The 16,519-nt window shown below is 41.1% G+C and overlaps 1 protein-coding gene across 11 annotated transcripts in view; it reads left to right on the forward strand.

Annotated features, from left to right (window-relative positions):
- Positions 1-16,519, forward strand: part of APBB2 (amyloid beta precursor protein binding family B member 2) — a 405,670-nt gene that overhangs the window by 107,168 nt on the left and 281,983 nt on the right. For 10 of the 11 annotated variants that reach the window (XM_070451963.1, XM_070451967.1, XM_070451970.1 and 7 more), the window contains one exon: positions 13,286-13,441. The gene's annotated coding sequence lies outside the window, so the exon portion shown is untranslated. The remainder of the gene's footprint in view (positions 1-13,285; positions 13,442-16,519) is intronic. The other variant, XM_070451964.1, reaches the window with a different exon arrangement.

A 16,519-nucleotide genomic window follows, 5' to 3' on the forward strand; every position in this document is an offset into this window, starting at 1 on the left:
CGGTATTGAGCCATTTCAAACAGCTGGAGACTTAGGGGAAGAAATTGTAGTTTAGTAAATGACTTCTTGCTCATGCTGCTGTTTTCCACTTCTCTATTCATTTATGGAGAGAATGAGGAATATATCAAAGGTGGCGAAGTATGTAAAGACCAGTGCTCCTTAAACCTCAGTAATTTATGGACCTCTTCATTTAAAAGAAAAAATTACTCGCAAACTCCCAGTGCTGACATAAATATTTTTATTATGAAGTAGCTTAAATATGCCTGAACATAAAACTAGGTATAAACTCCTTATGCTTCCAGCTCTTATGTAACTATAAAACAATGACAGATTTATAAATTTAAGCAAAATCAATAACACTCAAATTAACATTAATTTATCATGACATATAATTTTTTGGACTACCATTAAACCTTTCATTGGTAATGTGATCATGGTGCTGTCAGCCAAAGTCCCAGTTCATTTCTCCTTCCACTTCCCCTGAATTCAGACCTTCCCTCATATAAAGCACCTTTATTTGAATGGAATGTATGGTTTTGGTTTTAATTTAGCTTCATTTAATTTGCTTCCTTGTCCTTCATGGTTAGATTTATACTACTAGGCGCTGCGATGATCAGAAACATAAAAGCAGACCCACTTTTGATCAAGCCAGAAGTTGGGACTTGGAGCCTCGTTTTATTGGGCTGGGGGAGGAAAGACTGGGGTCACTGGTCCCTGCTGCGCTGACTTTCAGATCTGCATGAGAGTGAATGGTGGCATTCAGCAAAGTGTGGAAACGAAGGAAAAGTAGGCTTTGAGAAAAGGTGATCAGTTTGAGGCTTAGGTTTCTAGCAGTGTGGCTAGAAATCAGTCACATTTCCCAACTAAAGCACTGTAATCTGGATAAAACATGTTTTATGTACTTTTGGGATCATGGAACTAAGACGACTCCAGAGTCTCAACCAACCACCAGTTAGTAAGGTAAAACCCAAGCTGGAAGCTTTCTGTGCAAACAAACACGAAAGGCGGTTGCCTTCACCATCGGTGTTGAAGGCTAAGCCTTGGGTGAGTGGCAGTGTCAGAAGAGCCTGTATCCCATTAGGACCTGTAAAAGAATCTAAAGTGGCCCAGGTAGATGGTGCCTATGGGCCTTTGACAGAACCAAATAAAAATCTCTCTGGAGGAAGACATCTCTCCTTTAGACCTTAGGATTCTCCTGATCAGTATCAACCAAATAAGAGTTCAGAATCAAAAATAGCTAACTCTTGTAGAAAACAAACCACCAGGGGCCAGAGTCATCAGAAACAAATGAAGAAGAATAGACTTTACCCTGAAGACTTCAGATATTAAAATTATCTGATACAGAATATAAAATAACCATTTTGAAATACTTTAAGGGATAAAATATAATTACAAATAAGTGCGAAGAGCGTGAGATAAAAATTGACTAGGTGGGGAGGAGTGGGAGAGGGATAAATTGCGAGTATGAAATGCACACTACTGTATATAAAATAACAAGGATTTACTGTATAACGCAGCTAACTGTATTCAGTATCATGTATAAACAATTATGGAAAAGAACTGAAAAACAGAATATGTGTATATATGTATAACTAAATCCCTTTGCTGTATATCAGAAACTAGCACAATATTGTAAATCAACTATACTTCAATTTAAAAAAAATGATCAGGCATACTATTCATCCATAAAAATGAAGGAAATTCTTCCATTTACAACAGCATGAAGACATTATGCTAAAGGAATAAGTCACAGAAAGATCTCACTTGTATGTGGAATCTAAAAAGAAAACAACAGTAACAACAAACGCCAAACTCTTAGAAACAAATTAGGTGCCAGAGGTCAGGAATGGAGGAAGGGGGTGAAGGTGGTTAAGATACAAATTTCCAATTACAAAGAAAATAAGTTCTAGGTAGATAATGTACAGCGTGGTGAGTGTAATTAACCAAACTATATTGTATATTTGAAAGTTGCTGTGAAAGTACATCTTCAAAGTTCTCATTGTGAGAAAAAAATTTGTTAACAGTGTGCGGTAATTGATGTTATGAAACTGATTATGGTGGTCATTTTGCAATATATACCTATATCAAATATTATTGTATACCTTAAATTAATATAATGTTTGTCAGTTATATCTCAATGTGGTGATGGAGAGGAGTGTGTGCAAAGAGCAATATAAATGTAGGTGTTCTGTTTTTGTTGAAAAAATTTTGACCAGGTAGATTTGAGAAAAAGAAACAAGAACAAAATGTAAGGGAAAAAAATATAACTGTTAAAAACACAATAAACTAGATTAGGAACAACTAGAGAAGCAATTAATGAACTAGAAAAAAAGATGTGAAGGTATTAACTAGAATGTAACTTAGCAATAAAAAGAAAAACATGAAGGCGTAGTTGAAGGATATAAAAGCCATAATGAGATCTGTTCAGAATTGCAGAGAGATAATAGACAAAACAGAAGGAAGTAATATTTGAAAATCTAGGTTAGAAATAATTTCCAGAGAGAGTTCATGAAGTACACAAATGACCAGTGTTCCTTAAATCCAAGTAATTTCTGGACCGATGAGGGAAACACAGCAAATACCAATAAGGATAAATAAATAGAAATTCATATCTAGACATAAGGAAACCTCAATATTCCAAAATAAGGAAGGTGATCTTAAGAATACCCAGATAGGAAAGATAGATTGTTTATCAAGGGAATAATAGACTGACAGCTGACTTCTCAACAGCAGTATGGATGCTGGAAAAGTATTTTCAGAATGCTAAAAGAAAATACTATTGATAGTATATCAGCAAAACTGTCATTCAAGAAGAAGGCAAAATATACTTTGCAAAAAATTAAAAACTTACTGTGGCACATTTTACTAAGAAACTTGAAGGATGTACTTCATGAAGAAGAAAGTGATTCCAGAAGGAAAGTCTAAGATGCAAAAAGGAATGATAAGGAAATTGGTAAACATGTATATAAATATCATTAAAATTAAATAAAAATAAAAATTCAGTGCCTTGGTCATACTAGTCACATTTCAAGGTACTTGTGGATAGTGACTACTATATTGGACAACACAAATATGACACATTTCCACCATCAAAGAAAGTTCTCTTGGACAGCACTGTTGTAGAATAATGGGAGGGAAATATACTAAGATAGTCTGGGGTTCATAGACTTTAAGATGCTACTGTTTCTAAGAGCCACTGTTTTGGTATGTGTATAAGATTTAAGAAAACATTGCCAAAAGTGTTTAAGATGCCATTTTTTGTAAGATACATATCACTATTACCTCTGTGAAACTGGAAGAAATGTGCTTGTTTTGTAAGACGCATATCACTGTTACCTCTGTGAAACTGGAAGAGATGTGCCTCCTAGAATGGATGCAGTAGGGAGCAAGGGCATAAATGAACCAGGAGCTGTGATCCTAGTGGGTTGGACCGAGAACAGTCAAGTGAGAGGTCTGACCTGGAGAGGATGCCTGGTGCGTATTTGGCATAGAGTCTGTCTCAGTAAATGTTTGATGAATGAATGGATGATTTTATTGGATGGGTGAAGGGGAGTCATCAGACTCTGCTGGTAGCTGGACTTGGCAACATGGCTGAAGTCACCTAGAAGGTTTATGTGAAGTTGTGAGGGGAGTCAGGATGAAGCCTTTGTGAACACCATTGTTAGTATTCTAGTGATCATATACAAAGGAGCCCAAGAAGGGATTAGGAAAGATGGGGAAGAACCAGAAAGAGCTCAGGCCCCCTGAGAACAAAGGGTGAAAGGGTGAGTTGCTGCCAGGACTCTGTTAAGATAAGGCGTATGTATACCTGAGTAAGCATCAGCCTGTCCTATGCAGTAGGAGAAGCACTGAAGATCGTAAATTTTCAATGTTACTATTTCTGCCAGAGTGTCTGAGAAGGCTTTATGAAGGAGGTAATATTTGGGCTGGGCCTCAAAGGACAAATAGCTGGCACATCAGAGTAGTAGGGTGAGGCAGTCTAGGCAGATGGAATAACACCAAAAAAAAGCATGAAATTGTTGAGAAGATGTGAAACTCTTGGCAGTAATTCCTAATGAACCTGACTTTGCTGTGTCCAGCTTTTTTCTAGGAAAAAGTCTAATGTTGGTGAAGGAGCATATGTTCCTTAAGATCATAAGCATTCTTTTACTGATCTTAAGATGGAATGGAAGGTAATTAAAGTAACTCAGACCTGGCCAGGTACCTCCCTACTACTCTGAAGAGACCACGTTTTAAGTATGATTTTCCCAGCACTCTCTCAGATTACACAGTTTATTACTGAATTTGGGGATTTAAGTTCTGTATTAATGCCTGTAGTATATTATTAAGATGATTACTTACATGACAGCCTTAGACTAGCGAATGGGAAGCAGATTTAGCTTGCTAAAGTTCACCAGATCAGAGTGCTAAGAAAATACGGGGCAGATAGGACTTGGCCAGAAATCCCAGGTTCTTGATTTAAAAGCTGTGTAACATCAATCACGTCATTTGACCTCTTCATGCCTCAAATTTCTCCACTTAAAAAAATAGGCATAGTAATAGTTCCTACTTCAGGATGAAGGATTAGTGGAAAGTACTTAGCAAAAGAATTATCCATTATTATAATAAAAACATTCCAGAACTTTTTTCAACAAGGAAATACAGTAAGTCAGTGGTTCCCAGCTGTGGGACTGTTGTGGATCAGCATCGTTTGGGGCCAGCTAGAAAAGTGAAGGTCCGTGGGCTCTTCCACAGCTTTTGTACATCGTCTGCACACCCGGGCTTTGGACTTTGTATTTTGTGGTAGGAACCTCCCAGTTTAGGAACCCTTGCTCTTGGGCTGAGTAGCGTTTTGGTCTTTTTTTTTTTTTTTTTTTTTTAAAAACCTTTTCTTTGCTATACAGTATTTTGAACATTAGCTCTTGGTATTTGTTGAGCATGTGAACGCTTCAGGTTTTTAATCCTGGAGATCATTGTGTAACTTTTCACTCCTGTACCTTCCTTTCATTTTTCTTTCTCCTTTCCTCATCCCCTGCACCTCCATCCCATATTGAATTTTTAGACTGTTGGGTCAACTATCTTCTGGACATCCTAGTTCTCATGCCCTCCCCTTGGCTTAGATAGATTTTTAAAGGACACTTTGTGAAGGCAGACATTTGGCATGTTCAGTTTAGTTTCTAAAAAAAAAAAAAAAAAATAGAGTTCATTTTTTTTATCCTTTAAAAAAATGACTACAGGAAATGATTCTAAAATAACTGATATTCCCCTTGTTAAAACTGAGGTTGTGTTTGGATGGATTCCAGCATATGTTCGTTTTCATTGGTGGGGGGGGGGTATGGAGAGTGTTCTCCATGCCAAAAGATACAAATCATAATCCCTCAGACCCAAGAGTGCTTTTCATATGGTGGCAGTTATTTGGCATATTGTAAAATGTAGCCTGGAGATTTAAGAAATAAAATGTTTAGTGTATTTAGGTCAATTGGAATATTCCTTTTAACTTTCATGTGTGGCTATTTTGGTGGAAAAAGAAACCATTATATTGCAGCAGAAGCATCCTTGCTGCTTAACTCTGTTTAGTTCCTGCTTCTTACACTTCATGTGGATGAGGAATATCAGCTGAATTAGGGCGGAAATTTTGTTCAGGGCTAGATCTCCAGTACCTAGAATAGTGCCTGGCACGTTGTGAGTGTTTAGTAAAAATGCACTAAGAACGAGCTAACAATTAACCCGAACTAAAAACTGCATCTCCTGCTACCTTTACAAGCTCTTGAGAAACTTCCCCAAGAGTTTGTGAAGGTAACAGTATATCATATTTTTCTGATGTTCGGATTGGAAGCTGCCTGCATGTCCCATAACTCCCGGTGCCTCTTACAGATTTAACTGCATCTCATCACCTAGGTCTTTGCAGGAAGGGGCTGGGTCTCTTGTTTGTGGTTGAATCCACAGGGCTGTATCTGGCAGCTTTGTAGTTTCTTAGTAAATATGCGTTGAATGAATACACAGTGCTTTAAAAACTTACGTAATGCCTTCTTATTTGGTTTTATTGGTTGAGAGTCCCATGAAACTGGCCAGTAGTATCATCCCACTGTTGCAGATGATGAAACAGAAGGTAAAGAGTGCATGTTAGTTATCCCAGAAAGCCTCGGGTCATAAGGAGCAGAGCTGGGACCACAACCTCTACATCTGTTGGTTTCTTCATCCCGTATTTTTCCCAGAACAGCTTTTGTTGTTGTTCAGTCACCAAGTCGTGTCCCACTCTGTGTGACCCCATGGACTGCAGCACACCAGGCTCTCTGTCCTTCAGTATCTCCCAGAGTTTGCTCAAACTCATGTCCATTAATCGATGGTGCCACACAAGCATCTCATCCTCTGTCGCCCCCTTCTCCTTCTGCCCTCAGTCTTTCACAGCGCCAGAGGCTTTTCCATGAGTCGGCTCTTTGCATCAGGTGGCCAAAGTATTGGAGCTTCAGCATCAGTCCTTCCAATGAATATTCAGGGTTGGTTTCCTTTAGGAATGATTGGTTTGATCTCCTTGCAGTCCAAGGGACTCTCAAGAGTCTTCTCCAACACCACAGTTCAAAAGCATCCATTCTTCCTCACTCAGCCTTCCTTATAGTCCAGCTCTCGCATCTGTACATGGCTACTGGAAAATTCAGAGCTTTCAGTAGACAGACCTTTGTTGTCAAAGTGATGTTCCTACCTTTTAATACACTGTCTAGGTTGGTCATAACTTTTCTTCCAAGGAGCAAGTGTCTTTTAATTTCACGGCCGCAGTCATTGTCCTCAGTGACTTTGGAGCTCAAGAAAATAAAATCTGCCATTGTTTCGATTTTTTCCCCATCTATCTGCCATCTGGTGATGGGACTGGATGCTGTGATCTTAGCTTTTTGAATATTGAGTTTCAAGCCATCTCCTTCACTCTTCTCTTTCACCCTCATCAGCAGCCTCTTTCTTTTTTTTTTTCAATTTATTTTTATTAGTTGGAGGCTAATTACTTTACATCATTACAGTAGTTTTTGTCATACATTGAAATGAATTAGCCATGGATTTACTTGTATTCCCCATCCCGGTCCCCCCTCCCACCTCCCTCTCCACCCGATCCCTCTGGGTCTTCCCAGTGCACCAGGCCCGAGCACTTGTCTCATGCACCCAACCTGGGCTGGTGATCTGTTTCACCCTAGATAATATACATGTTTCAATGCTGTTCTCTTGAAACATCCCACCCTCGCCTTCTCCCAGAGTCCACAAGTCTGTTCTATACATCTGAGTCTCTTTTTCTGTTTTGCATATAGGGTTATCGTTACCATCTTTCTAAATTCCATATATATGTGTTAGTATACTGTAATGGTCTTTATCTTTCTGGCTTACTTCGCTCTGTGTAATGGGCTCCAGTTTCATCCATCTCATTAGAACTGATTCAAATGAATTCTTTTTAATGGCTGAGTAATATTCCATGGTGTATATGTACCACAGCTTCCTCATCCATTCGTCTGCTGATGGGCATCTAGGTTGCTTCCATGTCCTGGCTATTATAAACAGTGCTGCGATGAACATTGGGGTGCACGTGTCTCTTTCAGATCTGGTTTCCTCGGTGTGTATGCCCAGAAGTGGGATTGCTGGGTCATATGGCAGTTCTATTTCCAGCTTTTTAAGAAATCTCCACACTGTTTTCCATAGCGGCTGTACTAATTTGCATTCCCACCAACAGTGTAAGAGGGTTCCCTTTTCTCCACATCCCTCTCCAGCATTTATTGCTTGTAGACTTTTGGATAGCAGCCATCCTGACTGGCGTGTAATGGTACCTCATTGTGTTTTTGATTTGCATTTCTCTGATAATGAGTGATGTTGAGCATCTTTGCATGTGTTTGTTAGCCATCTGTATGTCTTCTTTGGAGAAATGTCTGTTTAGTTCTTTGGCCCATTTTTTGATTGGGTCATTTATTTTTCTGGAGTTGAGCTGGAGGAGTTGCTTGTATATTTTTGAGATTAATCCTTTGTTGCTTCTTTTGCTATTATTTTCTCCCAATCTGAGGGCTGTCTTTTCACCTTGCTTATAGTTTCCTTTGTTGTGCAAAAGCTTTTAAGTTTCATTAGGTCCCATTTGTTTATTTTTGCTTTTATTTCTAAAATTCTGGGATGTGGGTCATAGAGGATCCTGCTGTGATTTATGTCGGAGAGTGTTTTGCCTATGTTCTCCTCTAGGAGTTTTATAGTTTCTGGTCTTACATTTAGATCTTTAATCCATTTTGAGTTTATTTTTGTGTATGGTGTTAGAAAGTGTTCTAGTTTCATTCTTTTACAGGTGATTGACCAGTTTTCCCAGCACCACTTGTTAAAGAGGTTGTCTTTTTTCCATTGTATATCCTTTCCTCCTTTGTCGAAGATAAGGTGACCATAGGTTCGTGGGTTTATCTCTGGGCTTTCTATTCTGTTCCATTGATCTATATTTCTGTCTTTGTGCCAGTACCATACTGTGTTGATGACTGTGGCTTTGTAGTATAGTCTGAAGTCAGGCAGATTGATTCCTCCAGTTCCATTCTTCTTTCTCAGGATTACTTTGGCTATTCGAGGTTTTTTTGTATTTCCATACAAATTGTGAAATTATTTGTTCTAGTTCTGTGAAAAATACCATTGGTAGTTTGATAGGGATTGCATTGAATCTATAGATTGCTTTGGGTAGTATAGCCATTTTGACAATATTGATTCTTCCAATCCATGAACACGGTATATTTCTCCATCTGTTTGTGTCCTCTTTGATTTCTTTCATCAGTGTTTTATAGTTTTCTATGTATAGGTCTTTTGTTTCTTTAGGTAGATATACTCCTAAGTATTTTATTCTTTTTGTTGCAGTGGTGAATGGTATTGTTTCCTTAATTTCTCTTTCTGTTTTCTCATTGTTAGTGTATAGGAATGCAAGAGATTTCTGTGTGTTAATTTTATAGCCCAGCAGCCTCTTTCGTTCCTCTCCACTTTCTGCCATTAGAGTCGTATCATCTGCATATCTGATGCTGTTGATATTTCTCCTGGCAGTCTTGATTCCAACTTGTGATTCATCCAGCCCGGCATTTTGCATGATGTACTCTTCATATGAGTTAAATAGGTAGGGTGACAGTATACAGCCTTGTCGTTTGTATCCCTCTTCCAATTTTGAACCAATTTTGCTTCTGAAGAATAGTTTTTAGAACATTAGAAAGCATAAATTCCGCCCCTTCCAAACTGTTGCAACCCTCTTTACTTGAGCGCATGACAGGGGGCGTTACTGTATGAAACCTTTTCAAAATTGTCATGTCTCCATAGACTTCATTGGGTGCCAGTTTCGCTTATTTAGAATAGATTTCAGTTGCTGGTGATGCGTGATTTAAAACACAGCCCTCATTATTTCAAATAACTTATACTCTTCTCTCCCAAATATTTTAAGATGTGAAGTTATTAATACTCTCATTCTAAGTTTTTAAAATAAGATTTCCCGCACCACGAAAGGAATGTTCTCTGGCATAGTCTTGCCTGGTCCTCCTGATCATTTTGAGAGAGAAATTTTAGAAGTATTGAATTGGCTTGGCTAATATTCCTGGAATCAGGCTCAGGAAGGACCAGCTTTCCCTGTGCTGTTAAAACGGGGGAAAAGTGCTGACCGTCCATTTAAGATTCTCAGGTCGTGGCAGTATCTAGGGGCGTGTTTGACCAAAGACATTGAGTGAAGGTGAAGAGCCAAGTAGCACACAGTCACGGTTCCCAGCAGACAGGGTTTCAGAATCAGTGAGTCTGGTCTGAGTTCTGCTTAGTCTCTCCTTGAGAAGGATAATTTTGATTTCAGCAAGATTGTGCCAAATTTGATTAGCAGGTCAGAGTTCATTGTACCAGACTGCTAAATTTAAACTTACTGTCACTACCTTACAAATGACTTTCCAAGAGTTCCTAGAACAACACTCATTACCAAGCTTTGATTTCATTGTGAAACAGCAACAAGAATCTGATTCCTTTTGCCCTCTGTGGATATTAACCTTTAGCATCAGAGCAGAGGCACAGAAGGGAATGAATAAACTGTCAATATTGTCTTTCCTCCAGGGTCCAGTCATGGAAATAGATAGTGGAGAAGGAGCAGTTTGGGGTGGAAAAAATAGGTGTTTTTTTCGGGCGCCTGACTCCTGAGATGAGGCGGGACGGGGCCATTGTGTTGGTCCCAGCGCTTACAAAGCCGGCTCACATCGTCCTTGGATGCAGCTTTATTTAGCGGCTTCACAGTTCCTGCCTTTGTGGTCCTGATGCCCAGTAGGCACGGGGTGACGGGAGGGAACTCAATGAAGGCTTTTCAGGGAGCACTTCTGAGTTCGTCATTGCCATCTGTCCTCTCCTTTCCCCAACTCATCAGGCTGTTCACATCTGTGGGACATACAGGTTTCTGACCTGTGTGGATGCTATAGGTGGATGCTGAGAAAAAAGTGAAGAGGAGCAGTGTTCGTACACTGTCACTTAGAGTCACTTAGAGGAAGTGAGAAGTCCTGCTTACCCCCACAGTTGTATCTGGCGTAAGACATGAAGCGTTAGGATTATTTTGTTTTAGTTATTGGTGACTCTCTTCTCTCCTTTCCTTCCTGTTCCTTCCTTCCTTTCTTTTCAAACAATGTTTTATTAAAGTATAATGGACCTACAACACTGTTAGTCCTAGGTACATAACAAAGATTTGCTGTTTCTGTACTTTACAAAGTGATCCCCACCCTGTTTGTTAATTTGTGAAATCAGTAACATCTCTTCCCTAAAACCTGAGTTGTTTCAGAAGGAGGTGGCTCAGACTCGGTGTCTGGTCATTTAGTAGATCGTTTACCTCCATCAGTGGGGTGAGCACGCATCCCTGTCTCACCCACAGGCGGCTCACAGGGGCCAGTGTTGTGTTCTCGTGTTGAAAACCTCTTGTCCTGCTTCAAGCAGTGAAGCCCTGCTGTCTTCAGCAGGACAAGTCCTAGGACCAGAGAGCTTTTGGCACGGCAGGCGGTTTCTGTTCGAGGCACCTGCTGCCCGCTCACACTGCAGCCGTTGTTTCTCCGGCAGAGTGGGTTGTGGGCAGAGCCTCATCTAGTTCAGCGCAGCTTTGAGTCTCTGGTTTTCTTTTCCTGCGTGCATTTCATTTTTGACGGAATACATTTCTTGTCCTGTTCTACTCGTTTTGCTAATGTGAATTTAACCTGTGGTGGAGACGTGCTGAGACATTGTAGTGGTGGATTGAGCACTTGATCTCAGTGGAGCCGGTGATCTGGACTTATCCCTGCCCCGCCAGCTGTGTGGCCTTGGAAGAGACATTTGACCTCTCTGGGCCACAGTGTCCTCATTTGTAACCTGAGGATGCTGGCTTCTTAGAATGATGGACTGCCAAGTACCCCAGTGTTAGTCAAAGTGTTCGTTGCTCAGTCGTGTCCGACTCTTCGTGACCCTACGGACTGCGGCCCACCAGGCTCCTCTGACCATGGAATTCCCCAGGCAAGAATACTGGAGTGGGTTGCCGTGCCCTTAAGATTCCACCGTTGTGTTTTGTGTTTTCTGAGATGCCAGGAATATCAGAAATGGCATGTGGCGGTGTTTCCCAAGGGCTCTGCTCCTGTGAAATCTTAAGTAACATCAGGACAGTTTTCATTAAGTGACAGTTGTATAGCATGGCTAGTGATAGAGAAATTTAGATGCATTAGTTAAGAGAGAGGAATAAGTACATTCTTGTTTCTTTGTGACAGGTTTGCAAGATCAGTAAAAATTTCTTGTTTCTAGAGAAGTAGTTGTTCAGCCCTGGGGGTATTATTGGACACGTGGCTTTTGAACTTCTAAATAAAGAATTACAGAGTTCAGATAAAGAAGTCTTTTTGATTTTAGCTTTTATTTTTCAGATAAGAGGAAGTCCACAAATGAGGCTAATATATTATATTGGTATTCCATTTCTGATTCGTGTCCCCATGTTGTTTAATAAGAAAAACCTTATTTAAAAATATTCTAATTCTAAAAATGATACATATTAATTGTAGAAAACTTGGAGAAACACGAAGATGTAAACACAAATATGTCTAAATCTATGATCCAGAAACAGCCATTATTGTTCATGCTTTGAAATCTTTAGATTATATACACTCAATTTGTAGAACAAAACTGGGATTATACCACAGATAGATAACTTGATATCTTTTTTTTCCTGCTGTGTTTCTTTTGAAATTATTTTTGCCACAAAGGTTTCAAATGAAGATGGAGATTAATGTAATATTATGCTTGGCACACTTGTGTCAAGGTCTGTGACTTACAGAAATAGAATTGTGGACCTAGTATCTGAAAATAACATATGTTTCATTCTCTCTTGAATTGATATTTGATGTATATTGATGCTGTCATAACTATTACCATAACTAACAAAAGACTTTTTAATCTGTTCTTAATTGTTCACTAATTGCTTTTATAAGATTCCCTCATTTTTCTGTTTCTAAATTCAGTGAGCCTAAGTTATTTTAGCAGTTTTTCTGGATGCCTTGATTCTTCCAGCTGAAGCATAGTAGCTAGTGTGGGCCAGGCTGTAGGTTTGGCCTAAAGTAGGATAGTTAAGTGATTCCTTTTGCCTGAACATATTTTACATTTGATAATATTTTTGAATACTGGTTTTCATGCATCATTTTCCTCTATTAGGAAATGAAAGATGATTAGTTTCTCCTTTGGGTTATTGAGCCTGTGAACTTTTCTGCTACACTATTCACTTTGCATTGAAAATACATTCTAAATCCTGAACCACACTGGAATTTTTTGTGACCTTTCCCTTTGGTGTCTTTTGGTGGTGCCCTTTGAAGTCCTGAAATGCTTTTGTATTTGATTGAGATTAAATCTGGGTTTCATTTTACTTTTTTTAAAACATATTGAGCAAGTTAATTTTCTGTTCGGGTTCCTAAGGGGAATGATCCCAGCCCTCTGTGTCCCAAGAATTCAGTCTGAGCCTTGCCAGAACATTCCTGTGGTTTTCCACAGGGCAGATCAGTGTGCTCATGAAATTTTAGTTGTAGCTTGTGTTTTCTGTGGTTAATTAAAACATCTGGCTTTTAAATTTTCCACAAACAGAGCATAAGCATTTGGCCAAACCTTTTTAGTAATAATTAAGCACTTCAATCCTCCCCCTCAGAATAGCCCAAACTTGTAAGGTGTCTTTAGGAGACCTTATAAACTCTTGTCTCTGTTCATTAATGATTTTAAACGTTTGGGCGATGCTGGGGGTTCTCCTGGCAGACATCCAGTCCTGAGAGAGAGAGTGTTTGTGAATTCCTCTAATGGATTCCGGCCTTCCCCCCTCCAGGTTGGAGCTGCTGTGAGTGAGCTGCTGCCGTCCGTAGCCAAGCATGCTGTGGTCGGACCTGCCCAGCCGGGGAACAGAAACGTTTGCTGGATGGAAAATCCATAAAAGAAAGCTCCTGTGAAAGCCTGAGACAGACGATAACGTAAGCAAGATCAGGTTGGTATAAGATCAGAGAGGCTGGGTAAAGGGGATTGGATCACACGGGGAAGGTGGTTTTGTTCATTTCATGGAGTGTTTTTGAGACAACCCCTAAATAATCATTCCCAGTTATCTGAGGGACTCCTGGCTATTGTACAAATGGCAGACAGCCTGACAAACTTCTGGATATGGTGCATTTTATTCTCCTTTCTTTCTTTTCCTTTCCCCTCTCCTCTGTCCCATCCTCTCTCTCACAGAGAAGAGAAGAAGGTCTTACTTAGCAAATGTACAGCAAACCACAGCCAGAGGTCACCCGTAGTTACTCTCTGATCTTGGCTTTATTTTGGGGAGAGAGCCTGGGCTTGTCCCGATGCTCTCAGAGACTTGCCCTCATGTGTTTCCACACCAGGAAGGGTGGATTGTGGAGACCTGCCGCGTTCTGGGGGAGGCGGGGTACTTCTGTGTGTGTTCCTTTGGTTTGCTTGGCAAACTTTTCAGTTCAGTTCAGTTCAGTCGCTCAGTCGTGTCCGACTCTTTGTGACCCCATGAACCACAGCACGCCAGGCCTCCCTGTCCATCACAGACTCCCGGACTTTACTCAAACTCAGGCCCATTGAGTCGGTGATGCCATCCAGCCATCTTATCCTCTGTCGTCCCCTTCTCCTCCTGCCCCTACTCCCTGCTGGCATCAGGGTCTTTTCCAATAAGTCAACTCTTCGCATGTGGTGGCCAAAATTTTGGCATTTCAGCCTCAGCATTAGTCCTTCCAAAGAACACCCAGGACTGATCTCCTTTAGGATGGACTGGTTGGATCTCCTTGCAGTCCAAGGGACTCTCAAGAGTCTTCTCCAACACCATAGTTCAAAAGAATCAATTTTTCAGTGCTCAGCTTTCTTCACATTCCAACTCTCACATCCATACACGACCACTGGAAAAACCATAGCCTTGACTACACGGACCTTTGTTGGCAAAGTAATGTCTCTGCTTTTTAATATGCTGTCTAGGTTGGTCATAACTTTTCTTCCAAAGAGTAAGTGTCTTTTAATTTCATGGCTGCAAGTCACCATCTGCAGTGATTTTGGAGCCCAAAAAAATAAAGTCTGACACTGTTTCCACTGTTTCCCCATCTATTTGCCATGAAGTGATGGAACCGGATGCCATGATCTTAGTTTTCTGAATGTTGAGCTTTAAGCCAACTTTTTCACTCTCCTCTTTTAGTTTCATCAAGAGGCTTTTTAGTTCCTCTTCACTTTCTGCCATAAGGGTGGTGTCTTACTCTTAAATCTCTCTCCAAACAAAAGCTAGCAACACATTTGTTTTCAACAGTGTGTGCACGTGGTGTTGAGATACCCAGGACGAAGGAGAAGAAACGTCCTGCAGACAGTAGGAATGTAACTAAACGCAACACAGCCTACCGTGAAGCAGGAGGAGGAAGCTGCATAGCCCGCCCCACAGGTGGCAGTGCGGCGGGAAAGGGTTCACTCTGAGAAAGATCAGACGGGGGCAGGCGCTGGAAACACCTTGTGTTCAGTGTTCAGTGCTGCATGCGGTAAGCAGAAGGGGGTTACACGTCATAGCGGAAGGGAACGAGTCAGCGGTCTTCAGAGCCTGTGAAGCACTGAGTGTTGGCTTTGCCCACCCAGCATCTCCTCCTCCTCCTTTCAGTAAATCACGCGGCTTTCCCCTGGGCCATCAGTCACTTGCTTTGTTCTCAGCCCATGTAGTCAGAGGAGGCGATGACTCCATCACTTCTGTCGTGGGCATGTGACATCAGCTTGGCTAGTCAGGGTCCCAAGGACCCGTTGTGGAGGTGTGGAATTATGAAACTGCTGCAGAGAGCTTTTTCCTGTCTGTGGGTTTGTTAAGCTGGAGCTGCTAGTGACCCTCTTTGCTACCACATAGGAAGACCCTTCCCTAGAGTGAAGTCAGCATAGAGGAAATCAGAGTAGGCTGATGGAGGAAAGGGAATGGGGCAGGGGGACACATGCACACGTACGCCCACCTTACACCCTCCGTGGTGGGCCCAGACCCAGCAGCCCCCAAAGCCAGCAACTCCACTTTCACTCTCCCAGAAGGTTAGCTAGGTAGTTTGAATTACGGGTCCATCACTTCGATCCAAAAGCATCCTGCTTTGCCATACCTTTCAGTGTGAAGTCTTCGCATGAAGTGACCGTGGCTCCGCCCCTGTCCTCAGGGGCTTGTAGCGATCGGCCAGATCAGATGAGTGTGAGGCCAGCTGACCCCAAGTGAAAGTGTATCACCAGAGCTAAGAGCAAAACTCTGTGGGCGTCAAAGGAATGCAGAATTATTATTATTATTCTGCTGGCTTGGGAAGAGGCGAGCAGAGAGAGCTGTTATTTCACAGAGGACGAGCAGGCACATATTTAGAACTATATTTAATTCAATTACTTGCTTTTTTGAGTCTGAAAGAAAGGGAGGCTTTCCAGAGCCTATAGTTAATTGCAGATAAGGAAGATAATTTCAGAGTTTCACCAGTAGTAGAATCTTGGTATTTACTGTAAACACAATTGTTTCGGGAGCAGCCAAATGAGAGGTTATCAAAAAGTTGTCCAGAGTTCAACACCGGAGGGGAACAGCTGCTCTTCTCACCAAAAACAAGAGCTGGCTTTCTGGTGTAAGCAGAATTCCAAATGCGTCATGAACTTTACCGATTGGTTTCCTCTTCTCAAGGTTGGGCTTTATGATGATTACTTTGTGTTTTTTATAATTGACCTTATTGGACTTAAAAAAAATTAATAGTCTTTGTTTGATGGAAGCACTTTTAGGTTTCAGAAAAGTTGAGCTGAAAGTGGAGTTTCCGTGCTCTGTGGCCTTTTGTTTTTTAGTCTCTAGGTCGGGTCCAGCTCTTTGTGACCCCGTGGACTGCAGCACGCCAGGCTTCCTTGTCCTTCACTATCTCCCAGAGTTTGCTCAAACTCATGTCCGTTGAGTCAGTGATGCCATCCAAGCGTCTCATCTTCTGCCACTCCTTTCTCCTCCTGCCCTCAATCTTTCCCAGCATCAGGGTCTTTTCCAGTGAGTCAGCTCTTTGCATCAGGTGGCCAGGGTATTGAAGCTTCTGCATCAGTCCTTCCA

The sequence above is a fragment of the Odocoileus virginianus genome, chromosome 21, assembly GCF_023699985.2.
Source record: "Odocoileus virginianus isolate 20LAN1187 ecotype Illinois chromosome 21, Ovbor_1.2, whole genome shotgun sequence".
Lineage (NCBI taxonomy): Eukaryota > Metazoa > Chordata > Mammalia > Artiodactyla > Cervidae > Odocoileus > Odocoileus virginianus.